Source organism: Neopelma chrysocephalum, unplaced genomic scaffold (assembly GCF_003984885.1).
Source record: "Neopelma chrysocephalum unplaced genomic scaffold, ASM398488v2 Primary Assembly neopelma1_91, whole genome shotgun sequence".
Taxonomy (NCBI): Eukaryota; Metazoa; Chordata; class Aves; order Passeriformes; family Pipridae; genus Neopelma; species Neopelma chrysocephalum.
The window spans coordinates 4,048,237-4,074,043 of NW_020897753.1; the positions used below are offsets into that span (position 1 = coordinate 4,048,237).

Genomic DNA, 25,807 nt, shown 5'->3' on the forward strand with positions numbered 1-25,807 from the left:
AGCCCTCAGGGAGCCCCTTCTTCTCCTCACAGCCCTCAGGGAGCCCCTTCATCTCCTCATGGCCATCAGGGAGCCCCCTCCTCTCCTCTCAGCCCTCAGAGCAGCCCCAGCCTCCCCTCACAGTCTTCAGGGAGCCCCCTCCTCACCTCACAGCCCTCAAGTAGCCTGCTCTTCTCTTCACAGACATCAGGGAGTCCCCTCTTCTCTTCACAGACATCAGGGAGTCCCCTCTTCTCCTCACAGCCCTCAGGGATCCCACTCTTCTCCTCGCAGCCCCGGGCAGCCCCTCTTCTCACAGCTTCAGGGAGCCCCCTCCTCTCAACACAGCTTTAGGCAGCCCCCTCTTCTCCTCATAGCTTCAGGAGCCCCCTCCTCTCCTCACAGCCCTCAGGGTGCCCCCTCCTCTCCTCACGGCACTCAGGGAGCCCCCTCCTCTCCTCACAGCCCAGGGCAACCCTCTCACCTATGCCAGGCACCCACAGCCAGGCAGGGAACAGTAGCGCTGCAGTTCCAAAGTAACGAGAAACCAGCCACAAATGGGTCCTAAAGGTTTGCACAGGAGCCGAGCTGACAGCAGTGGCTAAACCCATCCCATTCCACATTAGCAGTGACAACCTGCAGCTTGTCGCCCACCCTTTCCTCACAGACCTCTGCTGGGTGCACTGAGGTGACTCCTAACACCCAGCAGCCCAGCACACACGACAATCTTACACTTCTAGCAGAAATTTGGGTTCAGTGATGCCACTTCCCAGCCAACAGAGATCATCCATCTTAATTAATCAAACTCAAGCAAGCAGCTATGTCAAATGAATTAGCAACATGCACGTAATCCCATCACATGTATTCTTGGAGTATCTGTGCTCCTCCTGACAGATCTGTCATTAACGCAAACGTACTTTAGCCCTGCTTATAATTGACACCTTGCTCCTGGCCAGCCACTTGGCTGGGAGGGCCAGGAGAACTACTTTTTCCATGTTCACAAACATCTCTGCCAGTCCTCGGTGTCACCACCTGATTAGATCTCTGGCACCGTGGGCTCTGCTTTGGCATGGAGGGGAGCATCGCCTCACCGAGCCTGCCTAAAACGTGGACCTGAGGTTGAAGGCAGAAGAACAGCACATGTTCCACATACCAAACTCACTTTTCTGCAGATCAACTGGTTTTCCCTTAGTAAAAAGGAATAATTAACTAATGAGATCAATCAAGAACACAGGGTACCTAAGCTACTGTTCCTTCCAAACCTCACCTACGTATCTGAACAGTAAAAATGAAATAAAAAACCAGACACCAGTCTCTGGTTCCACCAAACCCTCCCTGAGCCGACAGAGCTGCTGAGCCACACAGAGAACATGTGAACACAAGTTCACACCTTGGCCAAACCAGGGCAGACACTCGGGAGGCAAAAAGTCCATCCCAGTGTCCCTTTTAATGCTTTTCTCTGAAACAGCACCCATATTTTAATGTAAGTAAAATAATGTACTCTTGCCCATGTTCAGCCTCAGAAACTGCTGAAACATTTCTGCCAGCCATTTCCGAGGGAATCCAGCCTGCAGCCGCCCTCAGCGTGGATGATTTCAGCACGCATAATAAAGGTTTAACAACATTAGAGGCTGCCACAATGGAAATTGTTGGGCTTTGCTGGTTTCACTTATAATAATGAAACATGGTTGAAAGCTAGCAGCAGTTTGATGTAGTAGTTTTACATAATAAAGACCCTTTTTTTTATGAAACTAAATTGTTTTGCAGCTGAATGTTTTAACTTCCCAAGTTAATCTTGACTCATAAGTTTTATTCTCACCGTATCACTGTATTTCATTGTTTCAACTTATACATACATTACACGAAAACAAATGTTAATATATACCATGTGTGCACATACTGCTATACCCTAGTGAGTATTACACTGCTATACTGTACCACATGATAATAGAAAATCACCGCTATCAAACGTCATATTTTCAAATTTCAGAATCAAAATGTTTTGACGCTTCCAAAGTAAAACTTCTCAGAATATTCCCTTCACAGCAAATGCCCAACTCACTCCGATCTCAGCGAGTGCCTGATCTCCTGATGAGGTGTGCAAACCAACTTTGAAGCTTCGAATTTTATTTCAATAAAGTTCTAGTTTCCAACTAATTCTACCAACAACATCTAAACAATCACTCTGAGACTCCAAAGTGCTTGAGCAAACAGGTCAGCATCTGTGAAAATGGAGCATCTGTTCATTGAGAAAAAAATGGGTTTTCTTCCTCTAACATTCAAAATTGTGAGTTTTTTATTTTTCTTTAATACTGAACAACTTTGGCCAGGAAAAAAACATTTATTTAGCAATGCTACCATTGGGCAGTTTGTACCTTTGTTTTTGTTATTGATGTGGATGTTTTGCAGAGCTTAAGTTATTGAAGCTTCGCAACCTGTGTAAATTGTTCATATATAGAAGCAGAGTAATCGTAACAGTAAAGCTGGAAAGACTTTCATGTGTTATTGTTAAACATTAGCAGATCTCTCCCATATATCCGTGGCCTTCCCCAAGGTTCTCACCACTGACTCTATCCCAATCTCCGACATCTAAGAAATAAGATTCATAAAACACAAGTCATGACCACAAAACAGACCCAAAGCTTGTTATGAGATGTGCAGAGTTCAGCTGAAAATCAAACATCCTCAGAGGAATAGCCAGAAACCTGGTTTGGGGAAGTCTAGGAGTCATATCGGCATGGAAGGAGACTGAGGCCATCGCTGGAGCTGACTGAGAGCACCTTGGGACAGAAACTGCCCTGGCTTTATCTTCTCCTTCACTTCCAACAAGTTCCTAGTTCTTTTTTACATTGATTACTTTAATATTTTACAGACATCTCCCTTATGTAAATATAGGTTGGACATTCTGTGCCGTTTATTTATAGTAGGTTATTCCATATGCAGATCCATGCAGTGTCTGCTGGTAACATCCACTGCTTCTGCCAACAATCCATGAACCAAACAACTATCTGCATATTCTCCTTCAGGCTACTCACAAGGTCCTCCAGTGCTCATTCTTCTACTATTGCCACACAGCCTTGAGACTTTTAAAAAAAATAATAATAATCTGAGAGAAAATAAAAGCCATATGGGATAATTCTGCTGCTGGCATGGATCATCCGAACTCCACTGCAGTCAGTGGGCCTGATTTTGACATCCTGTAAATGGTCACAGTGCCAATAAAACCAAAGCTCTTCTCCATGTTCCAATCTACCAACACTCTACTTCCCTGCTCAAACTCCTTTTTTAATCTCACATCAAGAACTTGAGTTTATGCAGTCCAACAAATAGAGGGAGAGACCTACAGCTTTCTTGGACACTTGTGTCAGATGGTTCCTGCCTTCCAGGTAAACAGCTCAGTCCTCAAATCTCCTTTTCATCACTTCCTACATAATTGCTACACATCTCCTTGTTTGTCTTTAAGGCTTTCCACAGACAGACCTGTTGTCCACTTCTGTGGTAAAACAGTTTATATTAGAGACTCCCTGTGTATTGGGGTGGTAGACAGTGTCTTAACTTGTCATAAGCTGCAGCTTCAAAAAGCTTAATAAACTCAACTGAACAACAGCCTAAAAAAGGAAATAAAAGATTTAACAGGCTGGTATTTCTACCTCCTTCTGCTTTCTAGGAAAGAAAAAATAAAACCCAAGCAAGCAGTGTCCAAACTGGAGTGCACGCACAGCCCTCCCCATTAACTTGGTGTTTGTCTGTGTTACCTACGAACCAACGTGGTTTCAATTTAGCTTCTTATTAATCTCCTGCGTTTCTTTCAACTGCTATTTTAAAAATAGAAACTTCATGTTGAACATTTTAATGGCATTAAGTTTCAAAGGCAACAAGCTGCTGTACTGATTTTTTTTTCCCAAAAATCTTTATTGCCAGATGTAAGTATGTGTGATTATTGATATTCTTTGTTTTCCCACAGGTTTCCTTTTTCTTTATTAAACAACATATCTGTATTTAAGCAGCTCCATGAAAGTTTGGTGAGGTCCATGAGAAATCACTAGTCACCAGCACGCAGATCCATCTCATCTAACTTCAGGCACTTTACTAAAATGCTTAAATTAGGAGTTCACCTACCCCAAATTCCCCTTACACTCAGTAGAAACAACTACAAGACTGTAGGTACTTACATCCCATCTAAATTTCTGAATTGCCTTCTGCAAGTAACTTATTTTTTCTTCACTGATTACCGAGGGCTCCAGGCCCACAGATTAGGTCTCCAATTTAAACAATTAACTAAGAATCTAAAGCAAACTGGGATGAATCCAGACTCGGGGTCCTCAGCAGCATCAGCAAACAAGCAGAAAATCTATCAGGAGCACATTTTTGGTTTAGCCCATGTATATAATTTTAAATAAAGCTAATGACTGTTCTGCAGTTGCAGTGGGTAACCTCACTTCAATGACTGTTTCAATGGTCCTTGGGTAAGATCAAGAGCCAAACATAGTCAATAGAAAAACAGCTAAAATTTTGGTAGGTTTTGGTGCACATCAGGTTTGTGTTCAGCTCTGCTCAGCCTTCTCCCTCCCTCCCTCCCAGAGACAAGCTCAGGGAACCACAGCCACAGAAGGCACTGATTTCATAAAGAACAGGATCGACTTCTTCATGAGTAGAGACATATCTGCTCTAGAAAAATGGGTACTAGTTCATGTGGGGAAATATGGGAATGTAAAAAGAGCAGTGAATTCCCGCCCAAGAGTTTTACAGTCTGGGGAGATGGCAGAGGATAGTCCTGACCCTGGGGAACTAAGGGAAACCTTCCCATACAGCTGTTGGTTAACTGGGCGATCAGCGATCACACTGATTATAACATTTTAGTAGCAGTTCAAGAGATTCCTTCCCACATCTGATAGTTTCCATCTCTTCAAAGAGGCTGCAGCCACACAAGCAGTGGATTCAGCATCCAGCACAGCTTCTTCCACCGCCAGGAGCTCTGCTCCAAGGTTCTGGCCCTTCCCCCATCACCTCCAATAACTCATTCCCACCACCCTGCCAGGCGTTTCCGTTCCTTCCCTTGTGCTAAATGCCAAATCAGCTGTTTGTGTAGCTGTGCTCTGAGGGAGCAGAAATTTCCAGTGGGGAGATGGGAGCAATAACCTTGGTTTCTATCAGTGTTTTCAAGCAGTTGCCAGGGGTCCTTACAAGGTAAAATAAACAGCCCTAATCTCCAACTGTCCGGCTTCCCTAACACACGGCTGGGACAGGTAAAGGGACCATCAAGACACAGAACTGTTCTTTCCAGTGTATAGGAAAAATGCACCTGATGGGACTGATCCAAAGCCTGCTGGAAATCAGTAAGTGGACTCCCACTGACTTCAGGGAGCTTTGGATCCGCTCTACAAAGCCAGGCAGCTGCAAAAGCCGCTGGAGTCAAAGGAAAATATGCTCCAAAGGAATGGTGGCCCTGTGGTTGAGGTACTGGCGTGGTTTCAAGGGACTTGGATTCAGCCTTCACCTCCGCCATTCCTGACCCTGCACAAATCACTTAATTTCTCCACACATCAGCTTCCCCTTTGTAAGGCCAGGTATGTAACCTAGGGATGTAATCCAGGGATGTCTGAAACAGGAGACAAATGCATGGAGACAGCAGCACCATCTCAGCACCTCAGTTACTCTTCCTCTACCCCTCTGTGGGTCCAATAAGGTTTGTTACCCCCCAAACAGGGTACAAAAGTTAATGTCAAACCACATGCTGAGCAACAAGTTCCCATCTCCACATCCACAGCAATGCCAAGAGGCTTCATGTACAGATAGTTTAGGAGGTTTACAGGAGCTGTGACACAGCAGCACGGACAGAGCTGCATGACCCCGATCCAGCCAAGCAGAGGAGCATTTCTCCGACTCTGGAATGTGTGACCAGACCCATAAAAGTGAAGGTAGCATAGACAGAATGGCTCTCCTGGACTGGAGGTTTGGGAGAGGTGTTTTCATGGAGTTTCAATTATTTACACACTTGCTCAGAATATCCTCCCACCAACAGCTGGGGCTTCTGGCAGCCAAATGCAAACCATCTATTGTAATATTACTCTTCTGTTGTAGGAAACAAACTCCTCCAAGCAGAAGAAATTCTTTAAAAAATAATCCGAGCAAAGGCACAAATTAAGCCCCAGAAATTAAATACTGAAATAATTTTTACAGCATAGAAAGATCAAACTGCAAACAAGCTGCAAAAGCCATTACTAATTTAACATTCCATTATTCCTTTTCTTTTTTTTTTTTTCCAAAGTGTGATTCTTTTCTTCAAGCCAAGCATACTTTGCTGGGACCAAACCTTCACATTAGATTTCCTGTGCTGTGGACTTGATGAGATAAAGCAGTTTCTTAGGACCAACAAATCATTTCACTAAAGAAGCCCGTTCATAAATATTCTCAACAGCAATTAATGTCCCAGTGTAAGGAGCTCGTTTTGTGCCACATTTCTCACTCAGGCAAGGCCTCCCCTCCAACACCAGGACTGCAGGAGAGGGTCCTAATTTTGAAAGACAGAGAGGAGCCACCCTGTAGCTCTCACCATTCCCTCCACGTGAGCTATTTTGGTTCTTCCAGGCAGGAAAAAGCAGCCGAAGGTTGGACAGAGCTGCTCCCCCTCAGTTCTCAAGCCTTGTGAAAAATGGACCATCCAATGGTTTTCCAATTGTTTTTCCAGTTTGGGGATCCAGGACAACTCCCAGCATTTCACCTCAGCAGAGCGAACAGAATTGCTGGTGGCACACAGGAGCTGGGCTGCCCCGAGTGCATTTATTCACCTTTGCAGCACCAGGAGTTATGATAAAGGTATTCTCACTCCTGGGAGGTGGAGGGGGTAGAAACTATCGATTAAAAAATTGGGATGGAAAAGGGATTTTTCACACCCCTCAACCTCATGTGAGGCTTTGCCCTGGGACTGCCCCAGTGCACTGACTGATGGGGTTTTAGTCAGCCCCTGGCATCTCTCAGGGCTGTACAAAACCCCAGAGCTGGGGTGGTCCCTGCTGAACAAAGATCTAAAGCAGAAACTCAAGATGCACTAGAGAAGGTCACTTTGGACTTTTCTCTGCAGATATTAAACAAATATATCCCATTAAGATGCAGTATAATTCTCTTGTATTTTGACAGGAATACACAGGCACCATTTTGAGATTGTTACGATAAAAGACAATGTGTAATATTCTTTAAAAAAAACCCCAGCTTTAGCCCTGCACTTGTTGAAATGAGCATTCTCATCTTGTTTGAGCAATATTACAATGCACTAAACCCACAATGTGCTAGAACAGAGAGTGAACAAAGCATTGGGATGCAGCAATTTACTTCAAGCCAGTGTCAACTTACCAATTAAATCACTTCTGAGTACTTTATGGGGCTCTAACCTTATAAACAAATCAACAATAATCATAAAGGTGCAATTCTTCAAGGTATTTCCATCTTTGAAAAGTCCCTCCCTTTTTGCAGGGAAAATCCTCTCCTTGCCATTCAGAAGAAAGAGCGAAATAAATGTGAGTATATGAAGTGATTATAAAAAGCCTACTGAACTGGAGTAACAATAATGCCTCAGTCTTGAAAACACAGAAAGTAAATGCAATTTTACATTAAAGATCTGAAAACAAACTCAAGGCTAATATTTTCAGGGGAAAAAAAAACTTTGATCTCTTTTTCTTTCCGGGGGGGAGCCAATATCAACATGAGTGATTTTGTACGATATTCAGGAGTCTTTATGTGGGTTAATAATGTTAAAGTTATTCCACTGCTTTTTCAAACTTTTCTGGAATCAGCTCCTTGGTGAAACAGGGCCCTATTGAAGACTCTTGAATTTGCATAGCATGTGCAAGACATTTAGATTTATATTCCATGTTAGGCTTGTGTGTTTAGAGTTTACTGGGGCATATGCAATTCATTGGCTGCATTGTTATCTTCACAATGAACAAGCACCCTCACTTCATCTGCAAGAAATACAGCCTTAAATGTAGAAAATTAAATTTCCATGAGAAAACGTGTTCCATGAAAATTTCCATCAGCAAAGGCTTAGCTCAAATGAACTAGGGCTGAAATACTTTGATTTGAGCCTACCTGGGTACCATGTGACCTATGTCATAATATCATTAAAAAATTATTACTTTGAAAGCAGTGTTGTAATGACAACTATTCCCATCACAGTTCTCTCTCTAAAAGCCTTTGGGTGTGTTCTGTGATGAATTTGCCCACACAAACTGACAGAATCCGCCTTGAAGACTTTACAAACTCCAGAGGTAAAGGAAACAATTATCCTGACAACACCGTTTTCTGGTTTCCACAGAAATATTGATGCTGAACGCAGAAAGTCACCTGAAGAAATATGTAATCAGTGGGTTTGGTTTGATATTTGTGGGACACCATAGTTCACATTTGTCTGGCACCACCGGAGGGTGGATTTCCAGTCTCCATAATAAGTAGGAATTGTGGGACAGGGCAGCACAACGCAAGGGGACAGAAGAGTTTGCCTGTGATGGCAGACGTTGGAAGGCAGAGGGAGCATCGCTGCTGTCACCGTGTGGGTCAGAGGGATGCACGGCAGGAAGGAGAGCCAGGAGAGCTGAGAAAAACTTGGGCTTGAGCAAAGCAGCACCTACAGTGAATGGAGTGAATTAATTTGGGCAAAAATGAGAAGAAGGTGAGCCACTAGAAAAGCCCACCAAGGGGAGCCGTGAGGACAAATAAACACAACAGAAAAAGTTTATGGAAGAGATTTTACGGTGCAGAGGCTGGGATAGCAGAAGGCTGGATCTGTGTCTCAGCAGGTCTCGTCTACTTCTTCTGTTCCCAGTTTCCTTCCCAAATCCCCGATCCTGCACCATTACACTGAATGAAAGATTTGCCAACAGGATCAGCCCAGCTACTGCAGAACACACGTGCTTTCTGCAGGGCAAGAGAAAGGAATTCATGGATCATAAAGGACTGACTACTGTGCTTTTCATTTTCATTTTCATTTTCATTTTCATTTCTTTCATTAAGCACTTAATATAGAAGGTGGACACCAGTTCTAAAACATATTGTATTTTCCTCCAGATCATTAATGAAGAATTCATACCCACCCAGGTACCCTGGCATATGGGTCATTGCTATCAATCCAAAAGGAGATGCTGTCATGCAAAAATTTGTCCACTAGACTTGTTATTTTTTGCCCTAAACTTCTGTAAATACAGTTTTAGTAACTATATTGCAAATAGGTCAAAGACTTTTTACATAAAGAGATGGATTGGGGATGTGGAGAGGAAAAGAACTGTGAACAGCAAAGAAGGAAGAGAATTTATACAGTGGGACTTGTAAGGCTGAGAGATGTTGGAAGAAAATAATTAGAAAGACTACAAGAAATACATCTAAAATAAAATAACCAGTAATACAGAGAGTCAATGGATATGACCTGTTGGAGCGAGTCCAGAGGAGGCCACCAAGATAATTAGAGGGATAGAGCACCTGTCCCACGAGGAAAGGCTGAGAGAAATGGGATAGTTCAGCCTGGAAAAGAGAAGGCTTTGGGCTGAACTAATTGTGGCCTTCTGGTACCTGAAGGGAGCTGACAATAAATATAGAGAAGGACTTTTAACAAGAGCATGGAGTGACAGGAAAAGGGGGAATGGCTTCACACTGACAGAGTAGGTTTGGATTAGATATTAGGGAAATATTCTTTGTGAGGGTGGTGAGTCCCTGGCACAGGTTGCCCAGGGAAGTTGTGGATGGTTCATCCCTGGAAGCGTTCAAAGCCAAGTTGGATGGAGCTCTGAGCAACCTGGGATAGTGAAAGGTGTCCCTGCCCATGGCAGGGGGTTGGAATGAGATGGTCCGAAAGGTCCCTTCCATCCCAAACTATTCTGTGATTCTGTGATAAGAAATTGCAGCAGAATCCTACCCCTACAGAATCAGTGAGAATTTTCCACTCCATTAGTTTGGGTTGGGATTCCTCCTTTGGAAAGCAACAAATCCAAAGTAAACTTAATGCTAATGAGAAGTAAATAAAAAAGTGCTGCAGGGCAACCTGAACTGCTGATGAACTGGAAGGCATTACCATAAAGGGAGGGGTTTCACTGCTGTAGTCCCAAGAGCAGCACTGCTTGGAACTCTTAGAGCAGGAACACATCAGACATCGGGGTTCTCAGTGGAGACAACCTGACCTGATTTCAGCTGTGCACAACACGAGCCTTAACGCCCCGTGCAGCACAAGGCACTGCTGAAAAAACTCTGGGAGATTCAGGGACAGATGATAACTGTTAACATTAGGTTATATCTATACAAGTAAATGAAGTGTGCCTGGGAACATTCCTGGGCATGGAGGCCAGCTGGCACGGACCGGCCTGAGTCCCCGCCAGTAAACACCCTCAACCTTCAAAACAGGGAGGCTGGATGCAAACAACCCACTGGGACAGTCCCAGGAACATCCCTGCTGCCAAACCCCAGAACTACCCGGGGCAGCGCTGGTTGGCACTTGCCAAAACCTCACCAGGACTCTTCTGATGGTTCACTGGCCCCAGAACATTCCTGCACACTGTTTAATCCATTAGCAGAGACATGGTGAGCGAGCTCCTGTTCCCTTTGCACCCAGGAGAAGCATTTCTCTGGTGCAGAACAGCCTTTCTCACTGATCCATCCCTTCTCCCATCCCAAACCGCCTCCCCTCCTGTTCCCACATGCAAAGGGCTGGTAAAGCCATGGGAATGGTCCGACTTGAACCACCGGTGGCTCGTCTGCTCTCTGGTTCGCAGAGGGCTGAAGGGCAAACCCACATCACGAGTAAGGAATGGTTCTGCAGAAGGAGAAGAGCATGGCGTGTTTCCAAACCTGTCCCACCTCCTATCCACACAAAGGTGTACAGGGATACCTCATGATTTTTTAGCCTACTTCATGCTCCTGGAGCTACAGGTGGGCCTGTCCAGCATCTGTTCTTCAAAAGACTAAGAAATGGTCCACAAAGCACTTGAGGCTCTGGCTGCTGACAGAACACCTGGTTTTCTAATGGCCATTACCTTGATGCCCATAATCAGCGATACTCAGATCATTCTGATTGAAAATATATATTGATTAATAAAAGGAAAAATAATCCATTCCTTTCTCTGATTCACTAGAAAAGACAGTAATATTGGCTTCTACAGAAGAGGGCAAGAACTTGGGTAAGAATCTTATACAAACATGTGCGTGTGCACATGTGTGTTTATACAAAACCCTCATCAGTTCAAATTGTATTTTCTGGTAAGAAGATCATTTACTTTCTAATAACCCCTAATTAGATCATAAGCACAAGTCTAGTGAGAATAAATGTGCATTGACAAGCATACTGAGGGCTGGGAATTCAAAAGACTCCCACTTATGGTTGGGATCTGTTGCTACACGTTGCATGTGTAGGTTAAGAGCAGGAGCAGTGCCTGACCTTTCCCTGGTTTGCTGCAATACTTGGAGGGTTGCTAGAATTCACTACCAGGAAGCTTTTGGATATGGGAGAGCAACCCAAGCTGACATGTGCCAGTGATTCACGGATGAAAACTATACAGATCGGAGTTGCTCTTGGTGCCTTGAATTTAAATGAGCCCTTTCCTTTGCTGGAAAATTCATGCAGGGGATTCCTGTCCATCCACAGTCAGAGTTGGTCAGTTTGTTTTGCACAGGTTCCCCACAGTGCTGCACAGAAGTCTGGTAAAACCCCTGGAGTAAGGACAGAATAATGTGAACTACTACACCCCAGAGATGACTCTGACACAGACCTGAGGTGTGTGAGCTGGGCATTCCCCTTTTGTGAAAGATTGGCTGAAATGACCCTGTTCTGAGCAAGGGCAGCAGGTCCAGGCCACAGGTGCCCTCCCTAAAGCCTCGCTGCCCTCCTGAGATGAACCTGCCAGCCCTAAACGATGCAGAGACCTGGGGTCAAGGCAGTGGTTTGATGTGTCCCCCCAAGGAAAAACCTCCCTGGCAGCAGCAGAGATCCCCTTTACCCTGCAGGGATGTTCCTGTTCCTATCACCACAAGCCCAGGGTGAGGTGCTACCACTGTGGTTTGGTAACCTGAGAACTGCCACATATGTGCTGGTGTGAAATACCACTTGTGGTGCAAGAGAGGGAAGGGGTGAACCCAGTGGTTCTGAGTCAGTCAGGTCTGTATCCCAATTCAGCAAGCAGAATTTGGAGGCTCTTCTTGCTTTTTTCCCTCTTGTTTTCTGATTTTGTGAAGATTTCTCACAGTTTATGAGAGGCAACGCTGCTTTGAAGTACACCTGAAAACAGACCACATTCTAAAAAGAACCTCAGGCTTTAGGGATCAATGCAGCCCAAGAGCCCTCCTTAAGGCCAGCCTAAGCCTACATTGACATCAGCAGATACTGTGGAGTGACACAAGAGGATCTAGGAAAATAAACAGTGTTGAGATCTACTCTACTCTACCCCTAAACCTAACCCATGAAGGGAATGCCTGTCAGCATTCAGAGTGTTATGTGCATATGTCATGGCTCATCCAAAAGCAGTCCAGGACCACTCTGTGGTATGAACTGGTGTGTGGTAGTAGAAAGATTCACTTTGAAAGCTCAAACATGATCCAAACTGAAGCACAGATGGAGATTCCCTCTTGGCACCTGTACAGAGGGCCTGTGGACAAGCTCCCTCTGTCCTCCCAGGCATGCTGAACAGATTTACCTGCAGAGCACCAGCATGGCCAAAGGGCCAAGGGAAATTCCTGGACTCTGGAACTGTAACTCAGCCATAGCCCTGGAGATGCAGCAACCCACTCCCTGGTGGTTGCACAAAGGGAGAGGGGGCCGAGGGCCTCCCACAGAGCCCCAGTGGGATCCAGGTGAGCTGCCATTCCCATGAGTCTGGACTGGCACGCCGGCAACTGCCATGGAGACACAGTTATGTGACAATCACTGATGTACCACAGGCCAGTAAGGGGGTGTGAGGGGGCTCAGACAGAAGCTGGCTGAGCAGCAAAAGCAGCATGACCCTTAAGAGTCAGACTGGCACATAAAATTAAGCCAAGAAAGCAGACTACAGGTAAAATTGAACATAAAAGGCTGGAAATGGTGGCAATTCCCGAGTAGGTCAGACCCCACTGTCTCAGGACAGCAATGTTCATCAGATAAGCAAGGACATTAAGATCTTCAGCTATCATCAGAACCTACAGTCTCCTAAATCACGACAATGCTTTTAAAACACTTAACCTGCAGTAAATGCCAGCACAGTTGCAAAGGACTCCTACCCTGTGGGAAAACAGAGCTTGCCACAGCAGAACAGCCCCTGGGCTTTGATAGTGTCATACCTTGTTTCCAGATCCGTCCAGAATTCGACACTTTGGGGTTAAAATATTCCCAGGACACAACATGGGGTTAAACTTGTATTTCCTCTGCTACGCAGTTCCTTTCACAGAGGTCCCACTGACTTCTCCTGCACTACCCAGGGGGATCACTCAGTCATCATCAACAGGGGCTGATGGCTGACACTCCTGAGGGAGGCCAGGGCTCAGAGGTAGGTCTGTGTAACCATTTCTTTGAACTTTTAAGTCATTCACACAAGAAAGCAAGTCTGACAAAAGCTGCGGAGTCTTCTGAACACCTCTTCAGACAGAGAACTGAAAGACAGACTTCCTTTCCTGTGTCATTACACACACACACACCCTGCCCCAGAATCAGAGTTTAAATCAAGTTCTTTGACACACATCAGAAACCTTCAGTGTAGAATTTCTGAGACACCAAAATCCTTAAAGACAGACCTAACACAGACAGCCACCGTCAAATGGTTTAATTGCTTTCATCAATTGAAAGTATCTTTTGATTCAAGAACAAATGCTTAGCAAGAACTTGGTGAGAATAGACATAACCTTAGGGCTGAAAAGCAGAGCAACATGTATAATTTTTCCCTTTACAGATAAACAGACCTGCTTTTTAAGTAGCTCCTGAGAAGGACATCTAAGCATTGCTCCTGTGAATAAAGCAGACAGTTCACATGACGACCAGTTCCTGCCTGCATGCATAAACCTCACGCCAGCAAACCTAATTGAAAATAATCTGTGATCTACACTGAGCATTCTTCAGGAAAAGTGCTTTTATCCCATCTCTTCCCATCTCTCCTCCTCCCCTCCAACCTCAAATGAATCACACATTGAATCACCGCAGCATGGCTGTATTTGATCATGATTTATAGGGCAGTGTCTGCCTTCCTCGGTGCGCAGCCTTGGGAGGGAGGAGGTATTTTGGACAGGGAAGAACAGGCTGTCAGCACCCAATAAATTATTAGTAACAGCCACTTCCTGAGGTAAAGACCGATATAAGATGAGCCTTCTAAGTGGACAGGTGCACAGAGGTGTCTCACAGCTCCAGCCTGCCCGGCACATAATCCAAATTCTTAGGAACTACATTCAAAGGCGGCACTGAGAAGAGGAAGGTTTTACTGACAGCTGTTCATAAAGAAATGGAGGAGTTCTGAGCGCTGCAGGGCCCAGGCAGGGATGGACTCCTGGGCACACAGATCAGTGTCTCTGGTTTCCTGGAGGCAACCACACAAGACAGGCCTTTTAAGATAAATCTCCTGCCCTCATTTGACACAATGCTGCAATATTATGATCAGTGAAACTTCCAAATCTGCAAACTCGACAGAAAGTTGCATGCAAGAAACATTGATGTAAGTTTTTATCATCTCTTCTCAGTCATCAGCATTCCCCAGCCTATTGTTTCCCTGCTTCCAACTTCCTTCTTTTCAGCTTTCTCCATCTCAAACACGTCTGTGAGCAGCAGCATGTTCAGACTTCGTTGTAGCTCACACATTGATACTGGTACATACTGATCTGTAACAGTCATGTTTAAATTGGTCCTGCACCACAGGAAAGACGTAGGAAACTGTCCCCACAAAGCACCAGATAAGGATTTTTTAGCTGTGCCTGTCCAGAAAGAAGGGTAGTTTGGTTGTTCACACCGACAGAGTGAAGCAATGACAGGAGATCAAATACTCAGGGTTAAGAAGGAGCTTCAGCCCAGCTCCATGACAGCTCTGTGTAACTGCAAAGTTCTGCAAGGGTTTCTTTTAAATATACTGAATCAGGAAGATTAAGAGAAGAAGGAAAACAATGGGTCTGTCTCCTCTCCCTCATCACAGCTTTCCTATGCCCAAGCTATTGTTTGAGTCACGCAGAAGTAGCACACCCAGGTGCTCCCAGGCACAGGAGAGAGCTGGTTATTCACCTCTGCCAAAGGGGGACAGTTCATTCCTGTTGCATCCCGGATGGCCTCAGGACCATCACACCAGAGAGGAATTTGGCTCACTCGTGCAGCCTCTGCACTGTGGGGTGTTTTGCCGAGCACCACCAGAGGGCTCAGCACGGTACAACACACCAAACAAAGGGCCTGACTGAAAACCCTACACCCAGAAACGGTGATTTGTTGGCAAACCCTCTGATTATGTCTTTACAAATTATAGTTCTTTTGAAAATATGGTCCCTTTTCAAGAGGAATTACTTGTTTCGTGGCAGAATCACGTGAGGAAAATTATTCCCCGTTGCTATTTAGAAGGTCAAAGCAGATTATCAAAATGCATTAAACTATTTATGAACTAACAGCAAAAATACATGGAACAGGCTTCTAAGGAATGCACTTAACATCAGGAAACAATGACTGAGAGCTGGTAACTCTTACAAGCTACTGATAAAATTACACTGTTTACTTCTCTATATGGGCAACATATATGGACTAAGTTCTTCCTCCCTGGAGTTAAACATCCAGCCACTACTTTCCTGGACTAAATGTCTCCAATTCCATCTACCCCACTGCACCTACGATTTCTGAGAAATCTTTCTTGTAAGTGAATTTTTCATCGTGACTTCTGAGTGCTGTGTGATGCCTCTGACACCAACAAGACAAAAGTTGGCCCCTTGGGGTCTTGTCAAAAAGCTCATGTCAGACAAAACGCTTGTAAGCTTTGATTGAAATACTTCCTCTCTCCCAGCACCAGTTAATGATTCAGGATGATTTTGTTAAGTGTATATTCCCCTACCTTGAAACAGATATTGTGTCAAGTAGGATTTATAGGTGATTTAACTCACTCATGCCTTCAAAGCAGCTTCAGCAAGCACTGAATGCTGTTATAAAGAGCAGGGAATGTTCAGTGGCTAAGCCAGGGTTAAAGAGAACATCTCTGATCACCAAAGTGATGAAAAGTGGTCAAGAATGGAAATCACTGTAACTACTTGTCCCAAGCTATTGTCTTTCATATTGGAACTGCCAGAACATGCAGGATTTAAGGATGGAAATGACAGCTTACTATCCTGAGTCATCACCTGCTGCTTGCAGAGAGGGAGCATTTGAATCAAAGCTTTTAAATAATTTAGTTTTATAAAAGCATTTCCACGAAAGGACAGTGGGGGAATGGAGGAATTGTCCACTGCACAGGAGAAAGGCTAAAAAAATCCCCCTGAATTCCATGCTTGGCTGTGCCAAGCACTGCTTTGTGACAGCAGGTAAATTGCTTCCCTCCTTTTTCCTTTTGTTTTCCTTTCCCACTGTACATCTGCCTTGTGTATTGGGAAAGAGAGATTTATGAGTGTCTTAGGGATTTAATGGTGCAAGCACTTCTCCTCTCCAATCTTCAAATGAAGATGAAAACCCCACCCTTTGGCTCCAAGGCTGTTGTTGCAGAGACTTGTGCAGCACCTGGGACCTCAGAGGGGACTGCAAGGGGAGATCATCACAGTAAAGACTGTCGAGTCCCTCTAAACCCCTGTTCTATCTCTGGCCACTGGCAGGTACCTGAACAGTGACATATCCAGGGCACACACGCAGTGATGTTTATCCAGGACACTCTCCCAGCTGTGCATTCCTGATTTGTGAATGTTGTGAGCCACTGATGGTGCCTTTGCAGTAAACGCTCTGGGTGGATTTTTATTCTTGACTTTTCCCGTCTCTTGAGGCAAGTTAATGGGACTTCTTCTTAAGAAAGTACTGAAATATAATCTAGTGAGGCAATAGAATTTATTACAACCCAAGGGCCAGGACAACAGGTGACATTTTCTGATCACTGAGTGTTCAAGGTGATGTTTCAACATCTTTGCATGAAACACAAGTCACAGAATCTGCTAAAGGCTGAAGGCACTGAAGTCCTTCAGAAAGCACTCAGAACTTCACAGGTATCACAGCCCACCAGTGTCACCTGTTTGCAAGCCCTGGAACAATCCTGTTCCCACGGGATTTCTCTGAAGCCAGGACAGAGTTTGCCTCAGCTGAATAAAAAGGAAAACAAAATTCCTCTCCTTTCCTGACGTGATGCATTTATTCACATGGATTTTTAGTCAGTCACTCTCTCCTTAGACAGTGAAAGCCACAAGCAGGAAGAGCTGTAAGAGGCAGGTCACCTGAGAGTCCCTCTTTTCACACTCTCACCTTTCATGCATTGCACAGACACACAATGAGAGATCATCTCCTTGGGCCAAACCAGGTAACAGTATCCACAGATGTGACAGCCAATTCCTCCTGAACTTCAGCAGGATTTGGGCAGGATTAGCATTTCCTATGTCACGCAGGAAGGTTATGACAGAAAAAGAATTTAAACTTTAAACACAAATATAAAAACCCTAAATCATCCAACCTATGCCTGCATACACTAATCCTGCTGGAGCAACATCCCCAGCAGATTCCAAAGGTGCAGACCATGCAGTGCCCCCCCTGTGTCACTGTCCCTTTGCCATGCTTCTGTCCCTGGGTAACAAATGTGCTTCCAGGAGCAGATTTCTCACTCTAAAAGATATACATATATATATATATATATGGCAGCACCAACAACTCGTGTGGTCTAAGCCGTGCTCAGCAAGGCTCTGGATTTACCTCTGCGGCATTCCTGGGGGATGAAGACAACATTCTATCAGCATTCATCCTCCTAATCATAAGCCAAGATGAAATGTTAAGCCCTGAAGTAATAAATTTCATCCAAACTGAGAGGCATCCAATTTAATGTATTCTGCATTTAACACAAGAGCCATCTGGAGATAAAGGACAGAGTTCTCATCACCAGAGAGAGATGAGGAAACAGCTCTGAGAGGCAGAAGCAGGAGGATCATGACCACAGGCTTGTCTACGTGGGGACAACTTGAGGACATTATTTGAATTCTAATTTTAACATAGGAAGGGGTTTTTTAAATGTGTTAAGTCCCTGTGAGAATAGACTGGCTCTGAGTTTGTGACCTCAGATGGATTTCTCTTCTTTCACTTTCAAAATTAAGCTGAATTGAAGTGTCTTTTATTTCTGAAATGGCTTATTTACCACTGGTTTAAAGCAGGCCAATGACTTCATTTTGTGTTCATGCCTACAACTAACACCAAGAATTTTTTCTTCATTCTCACATATGGAGACAAAATTTCTCTTTTTAAATTTATTACAGTGTATTTCTGTTACAATTATTATCCCACAAAGTCAGAGCTGAGCTCAAGAACTCATTGTGCCAGGATTCATGTAAACATACAGTAAGATTCACAGGCCAGATTAAGGGCCAGAAGAAGAGATGATTTAGAGCATTAAATGCTGCTCTCTTGTTTAACACAAGTCTGGTTTTCTACATGTTTTCCACTACCTGGGTTTGGCTTGGGTATATTTTCCAAAAAAAGTAATTAATTCCTGAGGAAGAAACCATTTCATGTGGACAATCCACTCTTCCCCTTGACAGTTTGTTTTACCTCCCTCTAACCAACATTATATTTTGACAATATTCTACTTCTCATTTGAGTTTGAGGTCGGTTCCAAATCCCAGTGCTTCCCTGTTGCACTTTCTTCTCAGAAATTGAAGCACTTTTAACAGGGGGGTTTTCTGCCTCAGAAGTCTCTCTGCTGAGCAGCTTCAACTCTTTTCCCCCCCTATAATTTATTTTAGGTTCTTATCAAAACATAAAACACAGCAGGGCTTGTGCTGTAAATAGAAACAGCCCAGCCCCAGCTCATATCCATCACTGCATTTAATGGCTATCCCTGATTTACATCATGGGGAACTCTGGCCCATGTAAACACACGGATCTAGAGATGGACAGGGTCTGTCTATTCAGGTTCTGTCCATAAACTACAGCTCCCAGGAAAAGAGGGATAGGGCTCACAGAAGCGTGTCTGTGTGTTAAAATATGGATGTGTGTGCATGTCACTGACCTGCAGGGCTGGTAAACTGGGATATTGTCACACACTGATCCACAACTGCTTCACAGTGGCCTCGGCACGATCCAATCTGCATCCCATTGAAACTAAAGATCTGTAATTCCCTGTGAGTTTTCTAACAGGAATCCTGTCTCTGCATTCCTTCTCTTGCAGTCATTGGGATTATATCCATCAGTATGGAAGCTCTCCAACCTCAGGCACACTGTGAACATCAGCCACTGGGAATCAGCTGGGAAATGGGTCTCGGACACGCAAGGAGACCTCGGTGAGGTGAATTGTCTCACAGGGGACATCGCAGTAGGAATTTGGTGCTAAACCCTCCTCTCCCCAAGGAAATGAGTAGGAGAATCACAGCAGATCATTGAGATGCTTCTCCTCTCACATACACCTACAAATAGAAACTAAATAAATCCCATGAACATCAACTAAAACTCAGCTATCACCATATTGTGAAAAACACAGAGAGGACAAAATGAGAGCAGGTTTACATTAGATATCAGGAAGAAATTCCTTACTGTGAGGGTGGTGAGGCACAGGTTGCCCAGAAAAATTGTGGACCCCCCATCCCTGGAAGTGTCCAAGGCCAGGTTGGATGGGGCTTGGAGCAACCTGGGATAGTGGAAGGTGTCCCTGACCAATGCATGTGGGTGGAACAAGGTCCCTTGAGGTCCCTTTGAGGTCCCTTCCCTGAAAGGGATCTTTGAGGCCCCTTCCAAACTGAACCACTCTGGGATTCTATGGTTCTATGAAAATCACCAGGGCTGATGATTCTGACCTAGCAAACACTTGGCTTTGGCTCATGGAATTCTCCAGCACCTGTCCCATCATTCCCACTGGGAGAGAGAGCATCTGGAGAGAAAGCCCTATTCAACTGCAAGACACTCAGCTTGAAATCTCCTGAACCTGAGATTCACAGGAGGTCATTAATTGGAATGGTGGCACACTACACCCCTAGATCAGGCTGAGATGTTAAAAAAGCTACTCACACAGGGAGCAGGGAATTTTGGTTGGCAGAATTCCCAGAACAAGCCGAGGGCAGGCACAGAAAGGCTGCGTGAGGCCAGAGCAGCGCTGAGCTTGACCCAAAGATCTCTCTTTTGTGCTCAGCGTCATCACAGGTTCCTGCCCTTGCTGCAAGAACCAGAGGGCGTTTGGCTCTTGACCTTAACTTGAGGGCCCTGGAATTGGACTCTTTCCTTCTGAGCTGGGTGAGGGCAACGTGTTGCACCCACTTCCCTCCCTTGTGTGTGGAGCTCAGACCCCGACACAGCATTCCAGGCACGCGCCATCTCCAGTGGAGAGCAGAGAGGTGTAAAATGCCACCAGATGTTAAACATCAAGGCTTGCTCCCAGGCTTCTGGCTCCTGAAACAAGTTCTGCTGCAAGGGGTTGGAAAAGGTTGTACAGTGGACAAAAGAGGGATTTTTGAGAAAATCACCACACTTGCAATGGGCTGTGCCCTCAGTATCTTCTCTATTCCCTGGCCATCACCAGCACAGAGCTTGGCTTGAAAAGCTGGCTATCTTGGGCACTTTCACCCAAATTTCCCCTTTTTTGAAGTGCTCCTTGCCATGTTGTGGGTTGAGTTGCTGTGGTGATTGATTTGTGTTTAATGAGCTCATGTTATTGGTGGAGATTTTTCTGGGGTGAGTCAGGCGGGTTTCATTTGGTAAAACTCACATGGAGATATTGCCATCTAGATCAGCACCAGATTAGCCCAGAACTCCAGCTTCAACTCACCTACTTCAACATTCCCAGGTGAAGTCAACTTTCTGATGAGGAAGATAAATGTCTGCAAAGTAAATATCCAGTGAATAATGTGCCTATTGTGCCGTTGATTGTGATGAGGCGGCGGCAGCCGCTGGTTTTAATTGAACATGACTTAACTATCAAGTGATTCCAGCGATATTAAGGAGCTTGTTAAGCGAAAATAACTCCATCCACATTTGCATGTACATGTGAAAGGAAAAAAAAACAGCAGGAAAAAAAAAACAGCAAGAAAAAAAAAAGCTGCTCCTGGGCTGGCAACAATTGGAATGGTGCCTTGTTTGAATCAGTGACATTTGGTTGCACGAGGTGAGGCACCATATCCAGGGAAATGTAAAGGCTGCACAAAGCACAGCCCAGGGATTCTGCTCCAAAGGACACAGCATTGGACTGGGAAATTGAGACAACTAACTCTTGAGTCCAAACTTCAGCGCTTTTCTGGCAAATTACTTCACCTCTTCGTGCCTCAATCAGTCCATCTATTGGAAGGGGATAACAATACTGAACTGTTTTCCCAAGTTATGCAGGGAAATACATGAGCCAGATTTTGTTATATTTTTGTTTAGGGCTTTTTGTTGCTTCAGGTTTACTCTCAGCTCCTGGGCCAGGTTGGCTGCTTGTCCTCTTTCCATGGGTTAGGGATCATTTTAAGGACACAAAATAATTCTAACTGCAGGGGAGGCAGAACGTGGTTCCACATTAAAATGCCATTGAGCTGATTGACCAAGGTTGCTGGATTCCATAGGAAGCAAACCACATAATTAAAGGACACCTATCACTGGAGGCAGTCAGCCCTTTCCTAGCAAGGCTCTCCTGTTCACTGGGTGAGCCCACCTGACCATCTCCCACTGCAACCTCAAACAGGCCTTCTTAAACCCATCTTCTGTCTGAGTTTGGACTGTTGCAGTTTGTGTCCTGAAGAGCTGACAGTCTGGACAAGGAGGAGGAAGGGTAGAAGAAGTGACATTTATCACAGTCAGACAGAGGATGAAAAGCCTGCCCGGGGAGTTGGAAGCATCCCTGCAGAGTGCCCTGCTCTCTGCTGTGCTCACATTTCTACTCATCCCACCACAATGCAACAAATTTAAAAAATAAAAAATAATTGAAAATTAAAATATTAACATTTCATTAGTTACTTAAATAAGAAACCACCCTTACTGGCTCGACCAAAGCCCTCTAGGAAGCTCGTGGCAGAGCAAGGACGTAAGCCCAGATCCCCTGGGTATCCCTTCCCCTCAGAGCTGTGAACCAGGGCTCTGGGGGCACAGCAGATACTCTTGTGATTGCTGAAGCAGCTTGTTGCTACTTACTTTTTTCAGTGCCTTTTTCTTTTCTGTCATAATCACATTGTGAGCCGAACCATAGCTTAGTGCCAAAGAGCCTCTAATTACATAGTAACAGTAGCAATTGCATAACCCCCTCCCAGCTCCCTGCAACGGCTCAGCTCCACACTCACCAATGGAATGTCACATTTTTCCATGCTTTAAGTATCTCTTTTCACTAAGGCTGCAGCCAACTGCTCCTAATACTGCAGCAAAGAACGGAAAATGCCGGGATTAAACCTCTACAAACCCTAATGGCGTGTTTACAATAGTCTTCAGGTTCACTCCTAACCACGAGGTCTGTGACCTTCTAGTAAATTATACTATACTGGAAGGTATTAGCTGCTGTTCCAGCTCCACTGTAAACATGTAAACTTGAGCCATCTGTGCTTTTTTAATATTTCCTGTAAAGCCTATCACTGCTCCGATCTGCCGTTTCAATTGGCGGCACAAGAAGTCATTGTGTGCTAATTTTTCCCAAGGGCACTTGATGCACTTTATTAAATTGGGGTGTTTTTTTTCTTCCTCATTAAGGCCCTTCCACAACAATAAAACTATATTTTGGATGCCCAGGCCAGCAGGCATTGGGCTGGTTTGCATGAAAAAACGATCCCAGCCACGCTACGCTTTTCCCGAAGAACAATATGGAGGGGAAGGGAGTTTTTTAGGATGTTGCAACCTCTCCTTTCAGGGTGCCTGGGGGGAAAGTGTCTTGAAGGAAAGGCAGCAGAAGATGGGAAGAATTTGGCTGGACATCCCAGAAACAAAGGCTCAGATTCTTTCGGAGGCATGGGAAATTTGCTGGGTCACACACTTCTCACACACCTCAAAGTGCTGTCGAGTGCTGCAGTTTGGGCTGTGCAAGGGGGGACCAAGATTCCCAAATGGGATGAGACCCATGGTTCCTTTAGTTCAGGATCCTGCTTCTGAGAGCCACAGAGCAGATGTTTCACAGGAAAAAGCAAGAAGCCCTACTTTGGAAGCACCAAAGTTCCAGGCCTTTATAAAGATCTTACTTTATTCTGCCTCCTACCAAAGTGTCCTGACTTTTAATAAACTTAATTTCTCCTCCTGTCCATTGCCACAAAACCTCTGTTTTTGTAGAAGCTGTTTCACATGACAAAGGCATTGAGTATGGAGAAAAAAAAAAGTGGGATTTTTTCTTTTTTTAGTAGTTTTATACTACTTTTAAATAATACCATGCCAGAATAAGTGACTGTCGAAAACCAGTACAGGATAAATTTGAAGTATACACTGGATCTCATATTATTTAATTTAAACATCTTTGCCTATATTTAAAATATGCAGAGTATAACTTTTCATTTGATTTTTGGTGATTTGACTGCTAATCACGGTGAAACAGTTTGCCAACAAACATGGGGGGATTTTTGGTCTTGTTAGTTGAAGCAGATTCCTGGAGTTAAAGGCCAGAAAGGACAATTGTGACCCAGGAGTTTGACCGGCTGCCTCAAAGAAAATAACAGTTTATCATTTTCTTTCCCCCAAAGCCCTCTTTATTTTCCTTAAAAGATATTAGTGAGTAGTCATTGCTCCCAGTGACTGTAACACACCTCTGCTTGAAGGGCTGTGCCAGGGGAGGAGGTTGGAGCAGGTGTTCGAACCCCAAGCACCAGCTGACTGCCCATAAATTGAATCTGACATTTGCTCGGGGAGTGATGGGCAAAACAATTGAACCAAGTGCTCACACTTTGAAGCTGCAGCTCCAAAAAAATCACAGCTGAAAGGGGAGGGAGCTTCCTAGCAACAACAACGTGCCCTGAGCCTCCCAGCTGAAGTGTGTGAGTCGCAGAACGCCTCGTGGATCCACGGGGTGGGTTTTGGGGAAAGGGGGGGGGAGGCTTAAAGCTTTGAATTTGTCATTTCTTTCTCAACTGGCTTTTAGTTCTGATCCTGAGCGAGAAGAAAGGGGTCCTTGTTTGATAAGAAGGGATGATAACCTGCACCCAAGCCAATAAAAGGGATTAACCCCAGACTGAAGGCTCAATACCGGGTTCTGGCCGATGCAGGGTTCAATTAGACTAAAAGCTGTCCTACAGCATTAAGGCAAGTTACCTTCATTTTCAGCTTCAGTGAAACAGAGCCCAGATGACAGGATAGGCAAACAAGGACTTTTTCACTTTTCACAATTGCTTTCATCCTGCATGGCCAATATTATTAGACTTTAAAGAAACTGGGAAATCAGAGGAGTGTTCCAAGTAGGTGGTCTCAGTGTATTCATTACATCCGGGCACATCAGGCTGGGGAACGTGGTTTGTCAGCCCAGCAATGTGGCTCACAGTCCATTTCTTCAGTTCATTTTCATTTTCACCTAATAAAATCAATTTTCAACCCAAAGTGATGGCCTACAGATATTACTTTAGAAGTCCAGGATGTAAACACTTCAGACAGTCGTGCACCTCCAGCAGCACCGCGCTGCCCAAAGAAGGGAGCCTGTTCCTCCCAGGAAGCCTGCTTTTATCCCATGCACCTGGGGAAATCATGGAGAGGAGTGTCTGGCTCTTTTCAGCAGCAGGGGTCAAAATACTTTGAAAAGAAGGAACAAAAAGGCACCGGGATCATGACAGGCTGACTTTTCACACACGTGGAAACAGCGGCACAGAGAACAAGGCTCAGCTAAGGTCATTCCTGGCTGGACAGAAGAGCTGGGAAGAGCCAGGCACAGGTCCAAGACACTGCTCTGTGCTCCCTCATCCAGGTTTGAACGTGGCAAGGGAGGCTCACCGGCAGATTTACATCTCAGACTTTCATTTTTGTTTTAAACGTGGTGTAAACAGAAAGTACAAACATCTGAAGCACCGGAAACCTGCTTATGGGCAGCATGAGCAACTCTTTTGCTATTTCCCTGATAAATAAAGCTTGGAGAGGATTCCTGGAACTACAATATCCCTATATATGCTACCCCAGAGTGGTATTATAATGTTTTCTCCCAAATTGCCCATGCTGCCCTCATGGTAGAGAGCGCTGTCCTTGCTGTGTAGTTGTACAGGTGAAAGCGGGCAAGGATTAAAGGAACACAAAAGCACTGCAAGCACTAAAAACAGCTCAGAAGGGGCAGCTGTTTGTAGAGAACTAAATCAGGAAAGGACAAATTTAAAGGTATTCCATTTGATAGGAGGCTGCACCGGCTATTCCTGGAAAAGCAGTGGTTGGAGAGCTTAGAAAACGGACTGACCACAACCGGAGCGCTTTCCACTCACGGTTCTGTGAAATGATTGTGTGGCAAAGATCCAAACTTTTGACACGCAGGAAAAATATGTTGGAAACTTCAGCCATCCTGATAGCCCAGGGCAGCCTGTTTGCTTGGATTTCCTTGGTGTAAATAGACCCACCACACAACAGCTCAAGGACTGTCCAAGCGAGACTGCCAAAAGAAACAGTTATTTTTTATCCAGAATCATTCCAGAAATTCCTTTTTCCTTGCCCTGCAAGTGGAACAAACATCCCATTTGCAGGAGCATCCCTCCTGCTCCGGGCAGGACTCGGGTATTCCATATTAATCAACGGTCATCCTGCCCTGGGCAGAGGCTGCTGACTGCAATGTGTGGGAAACAGGAAAAGCAGCTTAAAATAAAG

The 25,807-nt window shown here is 44.8% G+C and overlaps 1 protein-coding gene across 6 annotated transcripts in view; it reads right to left on the reverse strand.

The window, feature by feature from the left end:
- BMP2 (bone morphogenetic protein 2) overlaps positions 1 to 25,807 on the reverse strand; it is a 216,395-nt gene that overhangs the window by 100,056 nt on the left and 90,532 nt on the right. The window contains exon 1 of one of the 6 annotated variants that reach the window (XM_027693294.1): positions 147 to 370. The exons of the other annotated variants lie outside the window; for them this stretch is intronic. The gene's annotated coding sequence lies outside the window, so the exon portion shown is untranslated. Of the gene's footprint in view, positions 1 to 146; positions 371 to 25,807 lie in introns of those variants that run through there. 6 annotated transcript variants of the gene reach the window in all.